Raw genomic sequence first — 24,096 nt, 5'->3', positions numbered from 1 at the left:
CTTTATCATTCATAGGCAGAAGGAATGAAATAGTGACCATGTCATGCAACTTAGGTAAGTAACTAGGTGAAAATGCAATAAATTACTTTTGATTTTGCTTTAGAAATAGATACGGAGTTCATGTATGATTTCAGATATAATTTCATATAACATAACTATAAACTAATGTTTGTGTCTGATTGGTGAATATATTGCATCCTAAACATGTGTATTCTGCCTTTCTATATCTGTAATGCATTTACCAGTCCATTCCATAAAAGTGTTTGAACAGATTTTTATAGCATAATGAATCTGACCTTGGTCTTTAGAAGTAGAAATGTCAGTCACTGATAACGCATTAAGTAAAAAAATAAAATTAATATCACTTCCAGTTTACAACTGGAGAGTCTTAGGTAAGCTACTTTCTTGTGAAGGTCCTTATGCCATCCTGGACATCACTGAATTGAGCTTTATTTCAGAAGAAAAAAATTTGATTCACTTTGGTGTTCCACTCTGAACAAAAAACTTGAGCTTGGCAAATACTTAAGGAGATTGAGATGTGAAAGAAGTTTTGACTAATTTGAACATACTTTTGTCCATAATGGAAGGAATGGTCAGCCAGAGACAAAATTTAGGCTATCAAGAATCTCTGCAAAAATGATTTATTCATAGCAATAGCATAAATTAATGCAAGTGTGCTATAGAAACTTTACTTCAACCTCATGGATGACAAAGTTTTAGACATCTATTTTATGTTCATTTTTGTGGCCAATTATCCTTGGTCTGAAGATCTTTTACCATTTCTTAGGCTTTAAATATACAGAAATCACTTGAGTGGGACATTTTGGAACTTTACCATGCAAAGGCAAATCAAGTTTTAGACATAAATTATGTCTAAAAATTTAGACATAAATTTTATTTTGCTTTTTCCATATGGTATTTGAAATAGGCTAACTACGATTTGGAAAATTCCTCCCAAATATTCCCACTAGAGATACACTAAAGAAATTTTCTCAAAGCTAAGTATTATTTTCTATATTTCACATGTATTATTAAGTATTTAAAAATGTGTTTACTACATTTTTGTAACTTGATTGAATAGGATAGCCTATCTTGATTTTTTCCTTATACACATAGCCAGAAGACACACAGAAATAGGAAATTAATATAGAAATATTGGACTTTTTCTACTTTCCCATGTCATGAAACAATGTTATTGAAATTTTTTAGAGCCATCTAGTACCTAAAAATACAACAGACATTATAAGAATTTATATAGGTGATAGATGACAGGTTAGATTCCCTTTTTGTAGAGGGTTAACTCGGAGATATAAAACTTCACCTGCTTGGGCATCTAAAGTAAGAATTAAGAAATTTAAGAAATTTAAAACCGCTTATTTGCTCTTGGAATTTGGATAGGTATAACTTTGCAATTTCCATGCAGAGGTTAATCAACAAAGTAAACAATATTTTTTGTATTTGTTATCTAACTGCTATCTATTCTAGCAGGTCACCCCAAAGCTTAGTGGCTTAAGACAGTAATCATTTATTCTTCACATGGTTTCTGCTGGTTAGGATTTTAAGGAGGATTCGACTGGCAGTTCTCTCTCAACCAGGGCCTCTTATGCTGTCACAGGCATATGTTGGCTTGGACCGCAGATACCTGAAGCCTTGACTGAGGCTGAAGTACCCACTTTGAAGATAGCTCCCTCACATGGTTGGCAATTGACAGTAGCCATGGATTGGGGGCCCCTGTTCTTCTCCCAACACTGCTTGGTTGTCTTCACAGCAAGGAGGATGCCTTCCCCAGAGTGAGTGGTCTGAGAGAGAATGAACCTGGTAGAAGCCTTGTTCTTATCACCTAGTCTCAGAAGTCACATAAGTCACTTCTGCTGCATACAACTGGTTGAGACAATTATAAAAAAGAAGGAACATAGATCACTGCCGGATGGAATGATGCCAATGTCAGATTGTGATGAGAGCCTGTGGGGTAGAATGTATATTGGTTTAGTTGCCTTTGTTAAATACAATCTGCTACCAACCTGAATTTCAGATTCAACCACTAGTGAGCAGCCACCATGTTCCAGGCTCTGCTTTGATCTTTTGTTTAGGCTAATTTGAACTTTAAAATAACCTTGTGAGCTAGATATTATTTTCTTCATTTTATGCAGAGAAAACTGAGGTTAATATAAGTTAACTAGTTTTTTAAAAAGATTTTATTTATTTGAGAGAGAGGGTTGAACAAGCACGAGAGAGGGAAGGAGAGAGAGAGAGTGCACCAGCTGGAGGAGAGGCAGAGGGAGAGGGAGAAGCAGGCTCCCCACTGATTAGGAAGCCTGACGTGGGGCTTGATCCCAGGACTCTGGGATCATGACTTGAGTTGAAGGTAGATGCCTAACTGAGCCACCCAGGTGCCCCTAAATTAACTAGTTTTTTTTTTGTTTTTTGTTTTAGTTCTTCACAAAAGTAGTATAGAGGATAGAGCATGATGATTTAGGTTAACACGAGTTTAAATTCTTGTTCCATTACTTATTTACTATGTGATTGAAAGCAGTATCAATAATTAGTTGCAAATCCCCAAACTTTTAGAAAAATACATATTTTGTAATAATAAAATGAATCATTTATATTGTGTTTCACAGTCTGCACATGTCATTCATAATTGTAAATTGTCTGACAGATGGGGAAACTGAGTGAGGTTAAGTGATATTCTCATGTCTAGGAAGAGGTGCAGCCAGAAGTATAACCAAGGTCTGTGGATTCTTCAGGCAATGTATATTTGCTTCTTGGTACTTTCCACCTTGTTGTTAATTCATATCAATTGTGTTTAAGCACACTGAAACATGTTGCAATTTTGATACTGTGAAACAATTTGCTGCTTGAAAATGATCAAAGAATACAAACAATCGGCCAATTTCAAGAAATTATTTGTTTACCATTATTTAAAAATATGAAGAAAATTAAATTAGTGTTTTGAGGCAAAATATTAAGATAATCTCTAAAATTAGAGAGTCCCGAATAGTTCTGTTTGGTTTAAAAGATTTTTCTATTTATTGGCACCACTGTAATTGTATTAATTATATTATATGAATAAAGAATAGTAGGTCAGTGCAAAGTTCAAAGGGTAAAACTTTCCAGCCATTGGCGTGTACCAGTTATTTCATCAGGTGTAAGCAAAAGAGGATGAAAGCTTGAGGCCATTTGCCCTAGTCAGTACATGCTTCTCTTCACTACATTTCTAAGCAGCTTTTATTTTTCTGAATGTATTTGGCATTTTGCTTAATTTTTTATGGCTAATGCCATCCTGAAAGAGATTCACGATTTTCGTCTGTGGCTACTGTAAGTGCTTAGAGTTCAATTCCTTAGTTTGAGTTGGAAGGATTCAACAATGATAAGGATTTTGAACTTTTCCTTACCCCGTTTCAGAATTCTGAAAGCATTAAGAAAATGTACTGCAGATGAGATACATCAGGACAATCATCTTATATTAAAATCTAAAGCTCTACCTAGATTTTGAAAAGTATAGGTGTAGCTCAAAGCAGGTCTGGCTTTGAGATGACAGAAAGAGGAAAACTTGTCTCTGCATCTTTCCAGCCATGCTCTTTGGGGGGTCCCAAATACCAGACACCTTATTTCTTCATGGAAACCAGTATCCATATTTCTAGTTTCGTATTTCCTTCTACATTCATATCTTTAAGAATTCAGGACAGAATACCACCTTTGAATACTGATTGATTCAACTTACATCTGTTGATACATAAAATTAATGCACTCTACTGGATAACATGATAATTCTAATCTGAATAGGTAATGCTAAAATGGTAGTATGAGAATTAGATAGGATAATGGCTTTACACCAGCTAGATTTCTGCTTTAAACTCTTTCTACCCATTACTAGCAAGATGTTCAATTTTTCTGATTATCAGTTTTCTCACCTATGAAATGGGGTTGTTGTGTGGACTGGAAACACCGCACACGAAGTGCCAGCCCAATGTCTGGCACGGTCTTAGGGACTTAGTAGTTGCAGGTTATTATTTCTCTTGAAGAAATCAGGAATTTGAAGTAGGCCAGCGGCGAGACAATTTTGGTCTTAAAAAACACTTAATAGCCAGTGTACTCATACAATTCACAAGACCACCTTGATTAAATAATGATGCTTTATTATCAGTAAAGCCCTCAGCAAATTGAATACATTCTATGGCCAGGCATGATCTTCTTTATAATACAGTCTTTGAATTTAGTATAGGGCTTGCAGATATTATTACTATCCCCATTTCAATTTGATAAGATTGAATATGGCAGTCAGAGTCCTCACAGAGAATACAAGGCTCATTCAATTTGAGTAATTCAAGAAGAGTTTAATAAATACACTATTTAAAATTGTGTGGTCAGTTATGAGGAAACCACAAAAGATATAACTATAACTCAGAGCTGGTAACAACAGAAGCCATTGGTCGCTTCTGGCTTGAAGGGTCAAAGAGTGGTAAGAAGGTGTTATGTGAAACCAGAGAAAGAGGGCTGCCTGCCTAGACTTTGATCTGGTTCAGGAATGCAGCCAGCCCATAGGTAGGGATGAAGCCAGGAGGTAAAATATCTGATCATCTTCTATCTCCCTTTGATCTATTGCTGTCGCTCCCATAAACCACACTCAGTTGGAAGCCAGGGGTCAAGAACGCCACTAATACAGTCCATAATAGTGTTCTCACTGAGTTACAGAGCGGAGTGGTGAAGGACCAATGAATCTGAAAGGGCACATGGAAGTTATCTAGAACACTGCATTTTAAGAAGGTCAAATGCTCCAGCGCCTAGGTGGCTCAGTCGTTAAGCATCTGCCTTTGGCTCAGGTCATGATTCCCAGGGTCCTGGGATCGAGCCCCGCATCGGGCTCCCTGCTCCATGGGAAGTCTACTTCTCCGTTTCCCACTCCCCCTGCCTGTGTTCCCTCTCTCTCTGTGTCTCTCTCTGTAAAATAAATAAATAAGATCTTAAAAAAAAAAGGGAGGTCAGATGCTTTTGGCTAAGATTATACAAATTTGGGAATAAGGACTAGACCTCAGGTGTTTTGAAATATAGACTAGATCTTTCTTTTCCTTTCCTTTCTCTTTTTTCTTTTTCTTTTTCTTTCTTCCTTTCTTTCTTTCTCCCCCTGCCCCCTTTCTTTCTTTCTTTTCTTTCCATACCATGTTATCTCCCTTTATCTCAATAAATATCCCTCTCCTATTTTGGTCCTTTTATAAACAGTATTATTAGTTTTTGTCTTGTACTACCTTATTACTACACAAACCTATCTATTCCCAATACATCCAACCAGTCTGTCAGTTCATTAGTAGTAAGAAGCTTTCTTTTTAGGGGCACTTGGGTGGCTCAGTCAGTTGGGCACCTGCCTTTGGCTCTGTCATGATCTTGGGGTCCTGGGATTGAGCCCCGCATCGGGCTCCCTGTTAGGCAGGGGGTTGCTTCTCCCTCTCCCTCTGCTGCTCCCCCTGCTTGTGCTCTCGTCCTCTGTCTCTGACTCTCTCTCTTTCTCAAATAAATAAAAAAATTTAGAAAAGAAGCTTTCTTTTTAATCATTATATCAGTTTGTTCATTAGAAATAATACAATGGATACTAGTTGAATTCAATCATTTATTTATTCATTCATTGTTCATTCACTCAATTGTTCATTCATTTAATAACTATATAGTGAGTGCTTACTATTTACCAGGCCCAGAAATTAGTAAAAGCAAACATGGTCCCTGCTCTCATGGTGTTGTGAGATAGGATTCATCCAATGACTGCACTAATATGTGCAGAACTGCAAGCTGAAATAAGTGTTCTAAAAGAGAGAATTATTTGCATGATTTTGACCTTGGATTTTAAGGGCAACTTCCCTGACAAAGTGATGCATCACCTGAAACTTGAAAGGTGAGCAGGAATTATTGAATTGAAGAAGGGGATAGGGAGGACAATTTGATAGATGGTGGGAACACCATGCAAAGTGTCTGTGGCCATAGAGAACATAGCATATCCAATAAAATAAAGCCTATAGGGGAGCAGCACAGAGAAAGGGAAAGGGAGGATGGAAGGTGGGTGAAAAGAGGCTAAAAGGGAGACTGTGCAGTACCCTGAGGTTCTGTGTTGGTTGGAGCAATAGAGCAATTGAAGGATTTAGAGCAGGGAATGACACAACTAAGTTTTCATTTTGACAAAAATTAGTGACATTACAGAGTTGGAGGAAAAGTTGAAATGGACCAGAGGGGATTCAAAGAGACCAGTTAGGAGGCTGTTGAAGACATTGAGACAGAGTATCTTACAGAATGGAATGCTATAGTTTATTTAATCCTTCCTTTTATTGATTGCTTGCATTCCCCCCCCCCATTTTAAACAATGCTATAAAGGGCATATCTTCATGTGTTTACTAGTTTGTGTACATGAGTATGGACTTCTCTAGAATAGACACCTTGATTTTCTTTAGGAAACTAAATCTTCCTTACTCTAAACCTGGGTGAGTTGGGTGGAGATGAATTCACCTTAGCTCTTGAGTGCCCATGTGAAATAGGCCTGTCCAAGCAGAGATTTTGCTTCTCACTTCTGGAGATTTTGCAGCACTATTGGAAAGAGAAGGAGACAATTTTTTATGGGAATGTTGATAAATATCAACAATATTAAGCTGGAGATGTTGGCAACAGCCACTATAAGTGGAGAGCTTGCTTGAGGATAGATCCGATAAAGAAGAAAGCAATGCCAAGTTATGGTGATGGAACAACTTTTAATGATTTGAATTCATGGATTTAGAAATGCTTGGGGCAAGAACTACATCTGGAATTACACGCACTAATAAATTCCCCATTGGTTTTGAAGCCAATTTGAGTTGGATTTCTCATTTGCAACTAAAAGTAAAATAATGAATGAATGAATGAATAAGTAAATAAAACTAAATTAAAAAATTATGTGAAATCTGTTATTATGTTCCTATAAAAATTAATATTTTACTAAATTTGAAAAACTTGTTTACCTCCAACCAATATTAGTTATATTCTTGGAGCATAGAACTTTGAATGGAAAAAAATTATGCTCACAGAATGGAGAATAATTACAACACACAGTAGGTTATGTTGGGAATTAACAAAAAGACAACCATAAAGCAGATTCTTTTAACAATATTGGAAACAACTCTTGCCAGTCATTGCAGATAGCTGGATGGAATGCCAGTCCCACCCACCAGTGCACCCACCAGTGCACCCACCAGTGCACCTGGGGCAAACCTGCCTACAAATGCACCCATACCAATCAGGGCCCATCTTTGTAGACAGCTGGACTGAAGCCTGGTCCCACTTACCGACAGCAGTTATGGCCAGGCCACAATAAGAGGGCACCACAGGACACCTTCTACATAAGGCCATTATTTTCAAGACCAGAAGATCTAAATGACCTACCTAATAACTTAATACAAATGAACAAATACAGAGAGTCAAATAAAATAAGGAGACAGAATAATGTCATCCAAATGAAAGGACAAGGCAAAACCTCAGAAAAAGAACTAAACTATATGGAGATAAGCAATCTACATGATAAAGAGTTCAAAGTATGGTCATAAAGGTACTTACTGGACCTGAGAGAAGAGTGGATAAATTCAGAACTTCAACAAAGAGAAAATTTAAAAAACAACAAGTCAGAGCAGAATAATCTAATAACTGAAATAAAACATACACTACAGGGAATCAACAGCAGATTAGAGGATGCAGAAGACTAAATCAGTGATCTGGAAGACAAGGTAGTGGAAAGCACCAAAGCTGAATAGCAAGAAGAAAAATGAATTTTAAAAATGAGCATAGGTTAAGGGACCTCTAGGACAACATTGGGCATACTAACATTCACATTATAGGGCCCTAGAAGGAGAATAGCGACAGAAAGTGACAGAAAAATTATTTGATGAAACAAGAGCTGAAAACTTCATTAAGCTGGGGAAGGAAACAGATATCAGGGTCCAAGAAATCATGGAAAGCTCCAAATAAGATGAACTCAAGGATGTCCACACCAAGACACATGATAATTAAAATGGCATAAATTAAATATAAAAAATTAAAAGCAGCAAGAGAACAGCAAACAGTTATGTACAGGGGAAATCCCATTAGGCTATCAGCTAATTTTTCAACAGAAACTTTGCAGGCCAGAAGAGAGTGGCATATATTCAAAGAGCTGAAAGAAAAAATCTTGCAACCAAGAACCAGCAAGGTTCAGAATTGAAGGATAAAGAGTTTCTCAGACAACAAAGTTAAAATTCATCACCACTAAACCAGTCTTCCAAGAAATTTTAAAGGGAGTTCTCTAAGTGAAACGAAAAGGCCATAACAAAAAGTAAGAAAATTATGAGAGGAAGAAACTTCCCTGGTAAAAGAAAACATACTGTAAAGGTAGTAGAGCAATCCCTCATAAAGCTGGTATGAAGCTTAAAAGACAAAAAGTGATAAAATCAATTACATCAACAAAAATTAGTAAAGGGATACATAAAATAAAAAATGCAAAATATCATATATATGTATATACTTCATATATACATATATCATATATATGTAATATGTAGAAGAAAAGAGTAAAAATGTAGTGCTTTTAGAATGTGTTTGAACTCAAGTAACCAACTTAATATATACTGTTATATACAGAGGATGTTATATATGTTGTATATGTACCTCATAGTAACCGCAAACCAAAGCCTATAATAGATTCATACAATATAAAGAGAAAGAAATCCAAGGATAACACTAAAGCAAGTCATCAAATCATAGGGAAAGAGAACAAGAGAAAAAGAATAGAACAGAGAAGAACTACAAAAATATCCAGAAAACAATTAACAATATGGCAATAAGTACATACTTATCAATGATTAATTTAAATGTAAATGGAATAAATACTCCAATCAAAAGACATAGGGTGACTGAATGGATAAAAGAAAACAAAATTCAGCTATATGCTGCCTGCAAGAGACTCACTTCAGACCTAAAGACACATAGAGACTGAAAGCGAAGAGAAGGAAATATATATTCCATCCAAATAAAAGTGAAAAAAGGTGGAGTAGCAATGCTTTTATCAGACAAAAGAGACTTTATTTTTTTTATTTTTTTAAAGATTTTATTTATTTATTTGACAGAGAGAGAGAGAGAGAGAACAAGTAGGCAGAGAGTCAGGCAGAGGGAGAGGGAGAAGCGGGCTCCCCGCTGAGCAGGGAGCCCAACGCGGGGCTCGATCCCAGGACCCTGGGAACATGACCTGAGCCTAAGGCAGCCACTTAACCAACTGAGCCACCCAGGCGCTCCGACAAAAAAGACTTTAAATCAAAGACTGTGACAAGAGAAAATATGGGCTCTACACACACAATGGTAAAGGGATCAATCCAAAAAAAAAAAAGGATATAACAATTGTCAATATCTATGCCTCCAACACAGGAGCACCTAAGTATATAAAGCAAACATTAACAGACATAAAGGGAGAAATTAACAATAATATAGTAATAGCAGAGGACTCTAACATCCCACTTACAGTATTGGATAGATTTTCCAGACAGAAAAATGATAAGGAAACAGCAGCTATGAATGACATATTAAACCAGATGAATTTAACAGATATATAAACAATATTATGTTCTCTTCAAGTGCACATAAAACATTTTCTCGGTTAAACCATATTTGGAATTGGAGGGGGAGATGACCCATGAGAGACTATGGACTCTGAGAAACAAACTGAGGCTTCTAGAGGGGAGGAGCATGGGGGGATGGGTTAGCCTGGTGATGGGTATTAAAGAGGGCACATACTGCATGGAGCACTGGGTGTTATACGAAAACAATGAATCAGGGAACACTACATCAAAAACGAATGGTGTAATGTATGGTGATTAACATAACATAATAATAAAAAAAATAGAAGAACAACAACAAAAAATACATATGTTAGGCCACAAAACAAATCTCAATAAATTTAAGAAGACTGAAATAATATCAAGTATCTTTTCCAACCACAATGCTATGAAACTAGAAATCAATTACAAAAAAATTTGAAAAAAAAAGACGTGGAAGTTAAATAACATTCTACTAAGCAAGCAATCAGTCAGTGAAGAGATTGAAGAATAAATTAAAAAAATACATGGAGACAAACAAAAAGAGAAGTACAATTGTTCAAAATCTGTGGGATGCAAGGCAACCTACAGGATGGGAGAAGATATTTGCAAATGACACATCTGATAAAGGGTTAGTATCGAAAATATATAAAGAACTTATAAAAACACCCCAAAAAGGAATAATCCAATTAAAAATGGGCAGAAGACATGAATAGACATTTTTCCAAAGAAGACATACAGATGGCCAACAGACACATGAAAAGATACTCAACATCACTGATCATTAGGGAAATGCAAATCAAAACAGCAATGAGATATCACTTCACACCTGTCACAATGGCTAAAACCAACAACACAAGAAACAACAGGTGTTGGTGAGGATGTGGAGAAAGGGAAACCCTCTTTCACTGTTAGTGGGAATGCAAACTGGTACAGCCACTCTGGAAAACTGTATGGAGTTTCCTCGAAAAGTTAATAATAGAACTACCCTAGGATCCAGCAATTGCACTACCAGGTATTTACCCAAATAATACAAAAATACTAATTCAAAAGGATACATGTGCCATGATGTTTATAGCAGCGTTCTCCACAATAGCCAAATTATGGAAATAGCCCAAATGTCCATTGACTGATGAATGGATAAAGAAGATTGATTATATCTATTATCTATCTATCCATCTATCATCTATTTATCTATCTATGATGGAATATTAACCATAAAAAAGAATGAAATCATGCCATTTGCAAGACATGGGTGGAGCTAGAGAGTATAATGCTAAGCAAAATAAGTCAGTCAGAAAAGACAAATACCATATGATTTAACCCATATGTGGAATTTAAGAGACAAAACAAACAAGAAAAGAGGGGGGAGAGAGAGAGAGGCAAACCAAGAAATAGACTCTTAATTATACAGAACAAACTAATGGTTACCAGAGAGGAGGGGGGTGGGGGGTGGATTAAATAGGTAATGGGGATTAATTTAAGAAGGGCACCAGGTATTGTATGGAAGTGTTGAATCACTATATCGTACACCTGAACCTAATATTACACTGTATAATAACTAACTGGGGTTTTTATTTTTTTCAATTGTTTTACTTTCGTAGCTATTGACTTGTTTCTTTATGCCACAGAAATATCAGTTTTGAGGTCTGTGTGACTACACTGTTCACAGGGTGGTCACAGGGTTGTTGGATCCTGTAAACACTAAACTGGCATTTTCAAGTTCTTCTTGGGGGACTTTGAAGCTGAAGGATTTATTGTAGACAGGATCAATCCTGCCTCTTTAGAAGAAAGTCTTCTTTGTTTTCACAAGCTTGAGTCCATGTATCAGCTGGATTTCCACAAAGGGGATGAACCTTGGCTCACATCTGTCTGAAGAAGTTATTTGGCTCAAATGACATCAACATTTCATCTCCCAGCACTTGGGAGATAGTTCAGGGACAGACACAGCTCCCCTAGCTCTACTTCATTCTGAGAACTTGGAATTAGCACCTTCTACCAGTGCCCACCCTTCACCAGTTCAATCTCCCACAAAGGCAGGGAAACCTTTTCAATGACACAGTGGCAAGAGAACTTATCAAAATCCACCACTGTTAGCAGCACTTCTAGGAACGGTTTCTCCAAGGTGTAACACTCCTCAAACAAGGGTTTCTGGGTCTTGCATTTGACCCACATCTGCTTAGAATTCTTCTGGTCTGACAGGAGACAGATCTTGATACAGGGGTTTGAGTGGGCCATGTCCTGGTATGAATCATCATGGGAGATGGGGGGGGGTGACAGGTCCTGGCCTTGATCACCCTCACTATCAAGTGGTTGTCCATCAGGTCCTACTGGTTGCTGAAGGGCAGCATGCCTAACTGGTACTTGGACAAGATCTCCTGATCTGTCCAGAAGCCCATGTCGTCACTGTTGGTGTTGAGGGAATATAGCTGGGGCTCGAACTTTCTGAAATAGCCATCTGGGGCATAGGGCTGTCTGAGCATGGGAGCTAGGTGAGCTCTTTTTTGGTGCTGAAAATGCCAAACTCCATTTTATATCAATGAGTGGGGAGCTGGGTTATCTGGATTCAAGACTTGAAATCCTCCGAGTCAGGCTATATGTAGACTTGGATGTGTCTGAGAATGAACATCTTCAACCTGGTGTAACTAATTGGAATTTAAATACAAACTTAAAAAGCCACCAAAAAACAAAATCAATGGTATGCAATAAAAGCAGTTCTAAAAGGGAAGTTTACAGAAATGCAGGACTGCCTCAAGAAAAAAGAAAAATCTCAAATAGGGCGCCTGGGTGGCTCAGATGGTTAAGCATCTGCCTTCGGCTCAGGTCATGATCCCAGGGTCCTGGGATCGAGTCCCGCATCGGGCTCCCTGCTTCTTGGGAGCCTGCTTCTCCCTCTGCTTCTCTCTCTCTCTCTCTCTCTCTCTCTCTCTCTCTCCCTCTGTCTCTCATGAATAAATAAATAAAATCTTTTAAAAAAAATCTCAAATAAACAATCTGAACTTACCTAAAGAAGACAGAAAAGAACAAAGCCCCAAGTTAGTAGAAAAAAGGAAATAATAAAGATCAGAGCAAAAATAAATGTAATAGAAACTAAAAATGCAAGAGAGAAGGTCAGTAAAACCAAGAGCTGGTTATTTAAAAAAAAAATAAACAAAATTGATAAAACTTTAGCCAGACTCATGATGATAAAAAGAAAGAGGACTCAAATAAATAAAATAGGAAATGAAAGAGCAGAAGTTACAGCCAATACCACAGAAATACAAAGGATTATAAGAGACTACTATAAAAAATTATATGCCAACAAATTGGACAATTTAGAAGAAATAGATAAATTCCTAAAATATACAATCTTCCAAAACTGAATCAGGAAGAAATAGAAAATCTGAATAGATTAACTACTAGTAATGAAATTGAATTGATAATCAAAAAACTCTGAACAAACAAAAGTACAGAACCAGATGGCTTCACAGGTGAATTCTACCAAACATTAAGAAGAGTTAATATTTATTCTTCTCAAACTATTCCAAAAACTAGAAGAAGGAAAACTTTCATTTTCATTCTTTGAGGCCAGCATTACCCTGACACCAAAACCAGACAAAGACACACACAAAAACAAAACTATAGGCCAATATCTCTGATGAATATACATGCAAAAATCTTCAACAAAATATTTGTAAGCCAAATTCAAAAATACATTAAAAAGACCATTCACCACAATCAAGACTTATTCTGGAGATGCAAAGATGGTTCAATATGGGCAAATCAATCAATGTAGAAACCACAATAACAAAATGAAATATAAAAACCACATAATCATCTCAATAGATTCAGAAAAAGTATTTGACAAATTCAACATCCACTCATAATAAAAACTCAAAACAAATGGGTTTAGAAGTTACATACCTCAACATGATAAAGCCCATAAATGACAAAACTACAGCTAACATCATACTCAATGATCAAACACTAAAATCTTTTCCTCTAAAATCAGGAACAAGATAAGGATGTAAGTTCTCACTACTTTTATGACTGGGACTCCACCTTGGTGAAGTTTTAATGAGTATCCCCTGATCTTTGATATATGAGCAAGATGTTTTAATGAGTATCCCCTGATCTTTGATATATGATCAAGATCCTCATTTCCCCCCATCCTTGATATCTAAGTCATTAATCTACCTTTAGCAGGAAACCTGTTAAACCAGTGAAGGAAGAATCTCTCCATACCCTTAATGTCTCTTCTTAGCATTTTTTCATCTACTGATCTCTTCATTCTGCTTATAGGCTATAAATCCTTAGTCGTCCTTTCTGTATTCAGAGTTGAGCCCAGTTCTCAACTGAATTCAACTGAACTGAAGTCTCTTTCATCTATTTCAACAGTTTGAATAAAATCTGTCTCACCATTTTTAACAAGGGTCTGATGCAAAGTTTTATATTAGCAATTAGTTGATGCCATTAACACATGCACACAGACACACACACTCACATCTTATTCAAGCTAAAGCATATGACAGATTGCATCTTTGCTTCATGAAATAAACCACATGAAAAGTAAGAGTCTCCATGTCATTAAAGAAATTAATTTTTCATGAAACTTTTTAAAGAACACTGAGACAGGTTTTATTTAGAAGGACTCTTGCTGGTAGCCACCGGCAAGTGGCTCAGTGGCTTAAGCATCTGCGTTCAGCTTGGTCATGATCCCAGGATCCTGGGATGGAGCCCCACATTGGGCTCCCTGCTCAGTGGGGAGCCTGCATCTCCCTCTTCCTGCAGTTGCCCCTGCTTGTGCTCTCTCTCTCTCTCTCTCTCTGTGAAATAAATAAATAAAATCTTAAAAAAAAAAAAGAAGGACCCTTGCAACAGATATAGGGACTATTGCATGGGGCTTTACAAGAGGGAGAGGGATTGGGCTCAACTGCAAAGACAACAAGGAAAAATGGAAATTTATGGTCAAGGAGCAGGGTGTGTGTGTGGCCAGTGGATGAAAAATTACTAAGAGGAAACACCAGGGGTAAGGGGATATTTTCTGGCTAAAGTGACCTAACAGAATTTTTGCTGTATGCAAGCCAGTGTGATCAGATATCACATAGAGGATCATAGAGAATGAGGAACCTGATCAGATATTGAGCATGCTTAGATATTGAGGGTGGGGAAATCTGGCTAAGCTGATGTAGCAGGATTCCCTCTAAAATTAGACAAAGCAGAAATAAACAGGGAAGCCCCAAATCAGGTCCTACTTACGAAGAGAGTTCAGAAGAGCCTCACCAGAGTTTGGTCAAGGAGAGAATCTTTGTCAATACCTCCAAATATTTCCTCTCTAATTCAGAAATCTGAAATTTATTTATTTATTTTTTGAAATGTGCCAGTATTTTATTTTATTTTTTGTCTTTTTTTATTATGTTATGTTAATCACCATACATTATATCATTAGTTTTTCATGTAGTGTTCCATGATTCATTGTTTGCATATAACACCCAGTGCTCCATTCAGTACGTGCCCTCTTTAATACCCATCTGTAGAGAGAAAGATAAGTGTTTCCTTACATTATTAAAATTATATCCAGTGAGGCAGGGAGATAGCATTTCTCCTATTCCTCAGCTATTTGTTAGTTTCCTTCATTTTGAGAAAAATGCAAAAACCCCAGCAAACTATTGGAAAGGAAGTAGGAGTGGATTGCTGGTAGAGAACTTTCTGGGAACTTCACACTCAGGAGAAGGACAAACTGGGAAACTTATTTTTTCCTGTACCATGTCATTTTAGGTACCAGAGGACTGGGCAGTAGAGGAAAGAAGCAGATTAACCAGGAGAAATCTTATTAGAAACAAGAAATTTGACATGAAGATATTAACATCAACAACCCTCCAACTGTTCCTGATAGAGATCAGGAACAGAGAATGAAGGAAAACGAAATAATCCCATGTCTGTATAGATTTCCTGGGCTCAGGGATAGGTTAAGAATAGAAACTAAATGTAGGCTATTAAAATCATTGTTGAATAAGGAGAAAAAAAAAATCTCTCCTGGGACTCTGGAAAAGCAAAACTCTGCAAAATGATTTATTAGAGGATCTATTTAAAAATTCCAGGGAGATGTTTGGAATAATCTACAGAATAAAAAGAGATACAGAATCTTTGGAAAAGGGGCAGCAGGTCACACAGAGAGAACAAACGGAGATGAAGAGTGAAGAAAATGGAAGTGTATGTAACAGAATAGCACAAAAAAGAAGGTAAATGAAGTAAAATAAGGATTTCAAATAAATAAAAACACAATATCCAAAGGGAAATTCATATTGGCAGTAACAAATGGAAATGCTTCTGAAGAAAAATCAAATGGTAAGGTGGAGAACAACTCCAGTACTATTTCCTAAATGCAGATGAAGAGACAAAATTAAACGAATGAGATGACAGAGAATGTAAAGTGTTCATATGCATAATAGATGTTCCTAAACTTAGGTCAAGACAAAAGTGTAAAGAAAAATCTCAAGAATATCTCTATTAGTCTGCTGGGATAGCCAGGGTTGGTTTCTGGTGAGACACCTCCTCCTGGCTTGCACACAGCTGCCGCCTTCTTCTTCTTCTTCTTCTTCTTCTTCTTCTTCTTCTTCTTCTTCTTCTTCTTCTTTTTAAGATTTTATTTATTTGAGGAGGGGAGGGGCAAAGGGGGAGAGAAAAAGAATCTGATGCAGACTCCACGCGGAGTGCAGAACCTGACTGAGGGCTCGATCACACACCCTTGAAATCACCACCCCAGCCGAAACCAAGAGGGGGTTGCCTAACAGCCTGAGCCACCCAGGTGCCCCACACAGTTGCCTTCTTGTTTTGTCCTTACATGGCCTTTGTTCTCTCTGCGCATGGAGAAAGAATCTCTGGACTATCTTCCTGTTATTAGAAGACACCTGTCCTACTGGATTAGGGTCCCACCCTATGTCCTCATTCAACCTAACTTACCTCCATAAAGGCCTTATCTTCAAACATAGTCACATGGGTGTTATGGCCTCAATACATAAAATTTGGAGGAAACAATTCAGCCCATAACAACATCCATTCAGGAAAAAAAAGGTTTCAAAAATCTCCCAAAGCACCTGGTATCATAGTTCAAGGATGCAACCTTAAAACCCAGAAAAGAGTGGAAGAAGATCTAAGTCTTTTTTTTTTTTAAGATTTTATTTATTTATTTGACAGAGAGAGACACAGCGAGAGAGGGGAACACAAGCAGGGGGAGTGGGAGAGGGAGAAACAGGCTTCCCGCCGAGCAGAGAGCCCGATGTGGGGCTCGATCCCAGGACCCTGGGATCATGACCTGAGCCGAAGGCAGACGCTTAATGACTGAGCCACCCAGGCGCCCCAGATCTAAGTCTTGATGGGAAAACATTATAACTCAATTAATTTATATGTATGTTAGGACTGAGGCTGTTAGAAAAACAAAGGCAACATTAAAAATAAATAAAAGCACACGAATGAGGAAGATAGGACATTAATGGAGATTAAAGACACAAATAAAATGACTATTACACACTTCATTATAAAACTAAAACTAAATATTAAAATTTTCTAGGATGAAATTTTAAATGTAGTAAAATATTTCTTAATTGAAATATTCAAAGACTGAGAAGTTGGTGACTAAGGAGCAACAAAAAGGAGCAATAAAAGATATACCAAATGCCTTGTTTAAAATAGATTTGACACAAAGATTCTCTGTCATTTTTGACACTCTTGGTATTAACATACTCCAGAAATATAGGCTAATGATTACTTATGAAAACATAAAAGTAGTTATATCACGTGTTTAGTTATTTTTATTTTTCTTATTTAGGAGAAGCTGTATCTATCCTCCTACAGGAAATCAAGTGTACCTGGTGTAAAATATCAAACAAATCATTACCAATAAAAGAAGTGGTAAAGGGTACCATACAAGAACATACAAAACCAGAGATAGCCTCTTAATGTTTATGTAAGGTAATGATTAAGAAGAAAAAGTCATAAAAGATTAAAGTTACATTGTTCAACATGGTATACGTGTGGGTATTTAAATTTACAATAATTTAAGTTAATTAAAATTAAAAGTGCTGTTCCTCAGTCATACTAGCAATATTTCAAGTGATCAATAGCCATGTGTGGTTAGTGGCTATCATATTGTACAGCATATAGAATATTTCCATTTCCATCATGGCAGAAAATTCTATTACACAGTGCTGCTCTAAAGATCACAATAATATAGATAAAAGGTGAAATGTACATATAAGATTCACCTTTGGAGACTTTTCCTATTTCACAGAGGGACCCACTCAGTGTTTTACATGTTCTACAATTTGAAGGCAATAGTAGGTCAGATGTGAAAAAAAGTATAGGCAGAGGAGTGTCATTATAGTGTTATTTCCAATATTGAAATATTAGAGACAACTTTTTGTACAATAACATTATAATATCAGCTAAATGAATATGTATCTACCACTATTAGACAAGCATTAAAATTAGGACTTTTTATGCAAAGGAGTGTCATTATAGTGTTATTTCCAATATTGAAATATTAGAGACAACTTTTTGTACAATAACATTATAATATCAGCTAAATGAATATGTATCTACCACTATTAGACAAGCATTAAAATTAGGACTTTTTAACTGATGTGAAAACATATTTATGATGCACTGTTAAAAATAAAAAGAATAGTGCTAAAAGAAGGAGCACTCTACAAAAAATCCAGAAAAGAACAACAAAAAAATCTAGAAAATGGTTAACAAAATGGCAGTAAGTACATACTTATCAATAATTACTTTAAATATAAATGAACTAAATGCTTCAATCAAAACCATAAGGTAGATTAAAGACCAAGACCCATCTATATGCTGTCTACAAGAGACTTACTTTAGACCTAAAGGCACACACAGACTGAAAGTGAATGTATGGAAAAAGATACTTCATGCTAATGGAAGCTAAAAAAAAAAAAAAAAAACCTGGGGTAGCAATAATTATATCAGACAAATTATAAAAATATAATATATATATATATAAAATGTATACTACACATAATATATTTGACTTTAAAACAAAGACTATAACAAGAGATAAAAAAGGGTATTACATAATGATGAAGGATAAAGGGATCAATCCCAAGAAGGATCAATAACAATGGTAAATATCTATGCACACAACATTGAAGCACCTAAATACATAGAGCAAATAGTAGCAGATATAAAGAGAGGAATTGACAGTAATACAGTAATATTAAGGGACTTTAACAACCTAATTACACCCATGGATAAATCATCCAGACAGAAATCAATAAGGAAACAGTGGCTTTGAATGACCCAATTAGACCATGTGGACTTAACAGATATATACAGAACATCCCATTCAAAAACAGCAGAATACACATTCTTTAGGCCACAAAAAGTATCAGTGAAGTTAAGAAGATTGACATGATATCAAGCATATTTTCTAACTATGATGGTATGAAACTAGAAATTAGTTACCAGAAGAAAACTGGAAAAAACACAAACATGTAGAGGTTAAACAACATGCTATTAAACAATGAATGGGTCAATTAAGAAGCCAAAGAGGAAATAAAAAATAACTAGAGACTAATAATGGAAATGCAACAGTTCAAAATCTTTGAGATGCAGTGAAAGCAGTTCTAAGGGGGGAAGTTTATACTGATACAGGCCTACACCAAGAAAATTGTCAAATAAACAATCTAACCATACACCTAACAAAACTAGAAGAAGAAGAACAACCCAATCCCCAAATTAGTAGAAAGAAGGAAATAATAAAGATCAGAGCATGACTAAATGAAATAAAGAAGAAAACTACAGTAGAAAAGATCAATAAAACCAAGAGTTTGTTTCCTTGAAAAAATAAACAAAATTGATAAATATTTATCTAGATTCATTATGATGAAAAGAGAGAGGGCTGAAATAAATAAAATCAGAAATGAAGGAGGACAAATAAAAACCAAATCCCAGAAAAACAAAGGATTATGTGAGACTATTATGAAAAATTATATTATATTTGAAAATCTAGAAAGAAATGAATGAATTCCTAGAAACATACATTTGTCCAAAACTGAATCAGGAAGAAATAGAAAATCTGAACAGACCAATTGCTACTAGTAATGACATTGAATGAGTAATCCAAAACTCCTAAACAAACAAACCCAGATGGCTTCAAGGATGAATTCTACTAAACATGTAAGAAGAGCTAATACTTACTCTGCTCAAACTATTCCAAAAACTAGAAGAAAAACAATTTCATTCTTTGAGGCCAGCATTACCCTGATACCAAAACCAAAGAGACACCACAAAAAAAGGATGACTATAGGCCAATATCCCTGGTGAACATAGATTTAAAAATCCTCAACAAACAATTGCAAACCAAATTTAAAAATACATTAAAAGAATCATCTACCACAGTCAAGTGAGACTTACTAAAGAGATGCCAGGATGGTTCATTATCTACAAATCAATCAGTGTAGTATACCACAATAACAAAATGAAGGATAAAAAAACCATATGATCAAATTGACAGATTCAAAAAAAGCATTTGACAAAATTCAACACCCACTCATGATAAAAACTGTCAATAAAGTGTGTTTAGAGGGCACATACCTCAACATAACAGAGGCCATATATGAAAAACAGCTAGGGCGTCTGGGTGGCTCAGTTGGTTAAGCGACTGCCTTCGGCTCAGGTCATGATCCTGGAGTCCCGGGATAGAGTCCCACATCGGGCTCCCTGCTTCTTCTCCCTGTGACCCTCTTCCCTCTTGTGCTCTCTGTCTCTCATTCTCTCTCTCTCAAATAAATGAATAAAATATTTTTAAAAAAGAAAAACAGCTAACATCATAATTAATAGTGAAAAACATAGTTTTTTTTTTTTTTCTAAGATTCGGAACAAGACAAGGATGTCCATTCCTGCCACTTTTATTCAATGTATTACTGGAAATCTATTTTACAGCAATCAGATTTAAAAAAATCAAGGAGAAGAAGAAAGAAAGAGAAAAAGAAAGAAAGAAAGAAAGAAAGAAAGAAAGAAAGAAAGAAAGAAAGAAAGAAAGAAAGAAAGAAAGAAAGAAAGAAAGAAAAAGAAAGAAAGAAAGAAAGAAAAGAAAGAAAGAAAGAAAAAGAAAGAAAGAAAGAAAAACTAATGAAGTACTGTATGATGACTAACGTAACAATGAAAAAAATATAAAGAACTTATACAACTCAGCACTAAAATAACAACAACAACAACAACAACAACAATCTGATTAAAAAATGGGACTTGAGGTTGACTCTCTTCCCACTTAAATGCTTTTTTTAAAGCACACTATTAATACATTATTATACATTGTTATGAAGAAGGCTTCAATAACACTCATATTCAATTAGTCACAGATCTTAATTTTATCTGCACAGAAATTGATGTGCACTGAGTTTTTTAAGCAGAAAAGAAAGGTATTAAAAGGATACTGGGTAGTTCATAGAACCACTAGAGGGTTAGGGAAGCAGCCTTGGAGGGTCTGCAACCAGAAAAAATGCCTGGACTCATCCATTGTGTGGATACTGCTGAGTTATGGATGGGCAGCTTGCTAGGCTGACCGTATGGGCAGGGAACCAGACACCACAACTAGCACCATTGTCACTGCTGTCTGAGACCTGCAGGGGCCAGACAAGACGCACCACAAACCTCTTTCCTGGACATCACTAGCTGGTTGCAAATCCACTTCATGATGTTGGGTCATGAGGCAGTGCGCTATATGCAAAGGGAGTTCAAGGGAGCAAGCGTTTTCGGCTTTTATACTGTGAGGTGTTTCTAGATCATGGGCAGCCCCAAAAGAGTGATGATGTCTCACAATTGTGAGTATTTAGAATAAAATATGAAAATATTCAGCACCATCACCATTGTCTGCCCCCTTCCAACTCCTTCATGTGCTTGCGGCAATTATGAATTAATGGTAAAAGCATTTTGTTTGAATTTAACAATGAAATCATTGAGGGTTTGCCATGTGTGTAAAAAACATTTTTTAAATGTTTTAAATGTAAGATCACATTTAATTTTTATAAACAAACATATTAAGTTGTTATTATTAGTATCCTCATAAATTTAGCCACAGAGAATTTATAAAAATTGGCCAGTCACAGAGCTAATGAGCAATAAAAGGATTTTAATCCAGGAAATCTGGTTCCAATGTTCACACTCTAAATTCTGAGGCTAAACTTCCTCCCATATATCTTAAAATAACTTTTTTTGTGGTTGTGGCGGCGGTGGTGGGAAATATACACATATTTATTCTTGACCAGATTTATTAGAATATCTTTCTATATGCCAGTAATGAAGTGGAGGAAAACTATCGTTTTGCCCTCAGTGTAGGTACTCTATGTTACTGAACCTGGGGATGTTTTTGTTTTAGCTTATCTTGGACATAAGACTGTGATATGCATGCAAAGCGTTAGAATTTTTTCCCAGGAAAGAAAACATTTGTCAACAACGGAACATTTTCTTTACTGATTTTCTTCCCACTTCCTCTCCTTTCCAAACCTGTTTAAAAATATTTTGACTTTTTGGTTTACATACAGCATTTCTCAAGGTCAAAAAAGAAATTTGGATGAATTTGTAAATTACACATTAAATATCAGAAGACCCATTAATGAAGGCAAAGGGCAACTGATTAATTTTAAAGGGCGATTAATTCCTTTAATTAAATGTATGTGGATATTACCCTCCCATCCCCCAGAGTAAGAGTTCACCAGTTGTAGATACCTACTTAAATTCTATAACTATCCTAAACTTTAAAAGAAGGCAAAACATATTAGTGCTACTCCTTTTCAACTAAAGGTACTACAGTATACAGATGAACTGTGACTAGAGTCAGTGGCTAGGATATAATGTAATATACGGATGGAGTGGTGACTCGTGTATGTATACATGGGTGACCAGGTCCATCCATTTCGCTTTCTGCAAAGATTAACACATGGCTAATACATGTGATTTCTCAAAAACTGCCCATGGGGACAATAGTTTTGAAGAGAATCTGTCTAAGCGACTTTACATTTGTATGGTAATGATTATTATCATAATTATTTCAAATTTAATAATGTCCCTAAACTATGAAAGCAATAGATTCTTATTCCTCAATCATTAAAAATAAGTTGAGTAAGTATATATATTTATTCAATATCCATTTCAATCTCAATGATATTGGCTGTTTACTTTTATGGTACCACTAAAATAGCAAGTGGTGCTATTTCTGTCGGCATTTCAAGAAAAGTGATTTTTCGATCAGACTTTTGACTTGTCGACTTGTGCACATTGACTTGATGCAACTGCTATGGAGCATTTGACAAATCACTTACTTTTTTCCATCCAGTTAAAGTTTCATTAGCTATGATGGCCACATTTTCAACACATGCATAAATTCATGGATTTCCTGAATAGCAAGACAGAGACAAACAGAATTTAAATATATTTATAGAATATTCTACTTGGAGCAATCATTTGTGACTTAATAAAATTACATAGAAGACTAGTTCTCAGGAATAGGGTAACTATTTATTCCCAATGTGGAGCCTCTAGGTTATGTATAGATTATATTTAGCTAAAGGAATCTATTTTGTCTTGCCAGGTTTTCTGTCAGGTATTGATGTTCCAACTAGCTTCCAGCTAGCTATTTGTTTCAATTCTGTTCTCTATCAGGAACACAACTTTCTTGTCTAGCTGTTCATTTTCTTCTCTTAGGGTTCCTTTTACTCTGTAAATTCAATCAAATATTGCTATAACTCAAACGAAGCCCTTATTGCGTATGCATTACATAACCACAAATAATTTGGAGGAAGTATTGAACTTGCCAGCCCAATTCTTACAGCTAAGTAGACAAAGTTGATTTGGAAAACTACATCCTAAACTTTGTCAGTATATGATTCAATCAGTGATTTAAATAAGCATGTCTATTGGCTTGTGTATATTTTCATACTAAATATAAACTTTTTCTGTATAATTTCTATTAGCAGCTGTTACTGACTTCCTCCTCCAAGATGAATCCAAGAGTATTTGAAGATAAAAAAAATGACCAAGAAAATTGTGGAAAACCCTTAGGCAATAGGGGGCTTGAGATCATTGGGGAAAGTGATGACTTTGACCTGAGCAGGAGATAGCCTCAACGGGTTGTGGTAGAAGTAGTAGAGGACACATTTCTTGGAGTGTTGCTCTGGCTTTTCCCCATCATTGCCTTGAGAAATACACCTATAAGTGAAGATCTCAGAAAAATAAGTGCATACTAACTGATCTCTAGCTTTTGTTTTTCCAAGGCCCCAGGGCTGGCAAATCATAATCTAAGGAGTGCCTTCCCATTGGGAAATGAAGAGTAAAACCCTAGTTTTCTATAGAATTCACAATGATAAAGTAACTTGGGACAGAAAACTAATCTTCAGTAGGGAAAAATCATCAGTTTATATTTGCTAGGACAAAAGGCCAGTTCCTTCAAAGTAAGATTTTTTTTAAAACTCTTAGACTTGGGCACCTGGGTGGCTCAGTTGGTTAAGCGACTGCCTTCGGCTCA

The 24,096-nt window shown here is 36.0% G+C and overlaps 1 pseudogene; it reads right to left on the bottom strand.

The window, feature by feature from the left end:
- Positions 1–11,235: 11,235 nt before the first annotated feature.
- Positions 11,236–13,519, bottom strand: LOC113925387 (annotated as a pseudogene).
- Positions 13,520–24,096: the final 10,577 nt, after the last annotated feature.

Source organism: Zalophus californianus, chromosome 2, assembly GCF_009762305.2.
Source record: "Zalophus californianus isolate mZalCal1 chromosome 2, mZalCal1.pri.v2, whole genome shotgun sequence".
In the NCBI taxonomy this organism is placed as follows: Eukaryota; Metazoa; Chordata; class Mammalia; order Carnivora; family Otariidae; genus Zalophus; species Zalophus californianus.
Note: the sequence above shows the minus strand (reverse complement) of the source record. Positions and strands in the feature narration are given on the sequence as shown.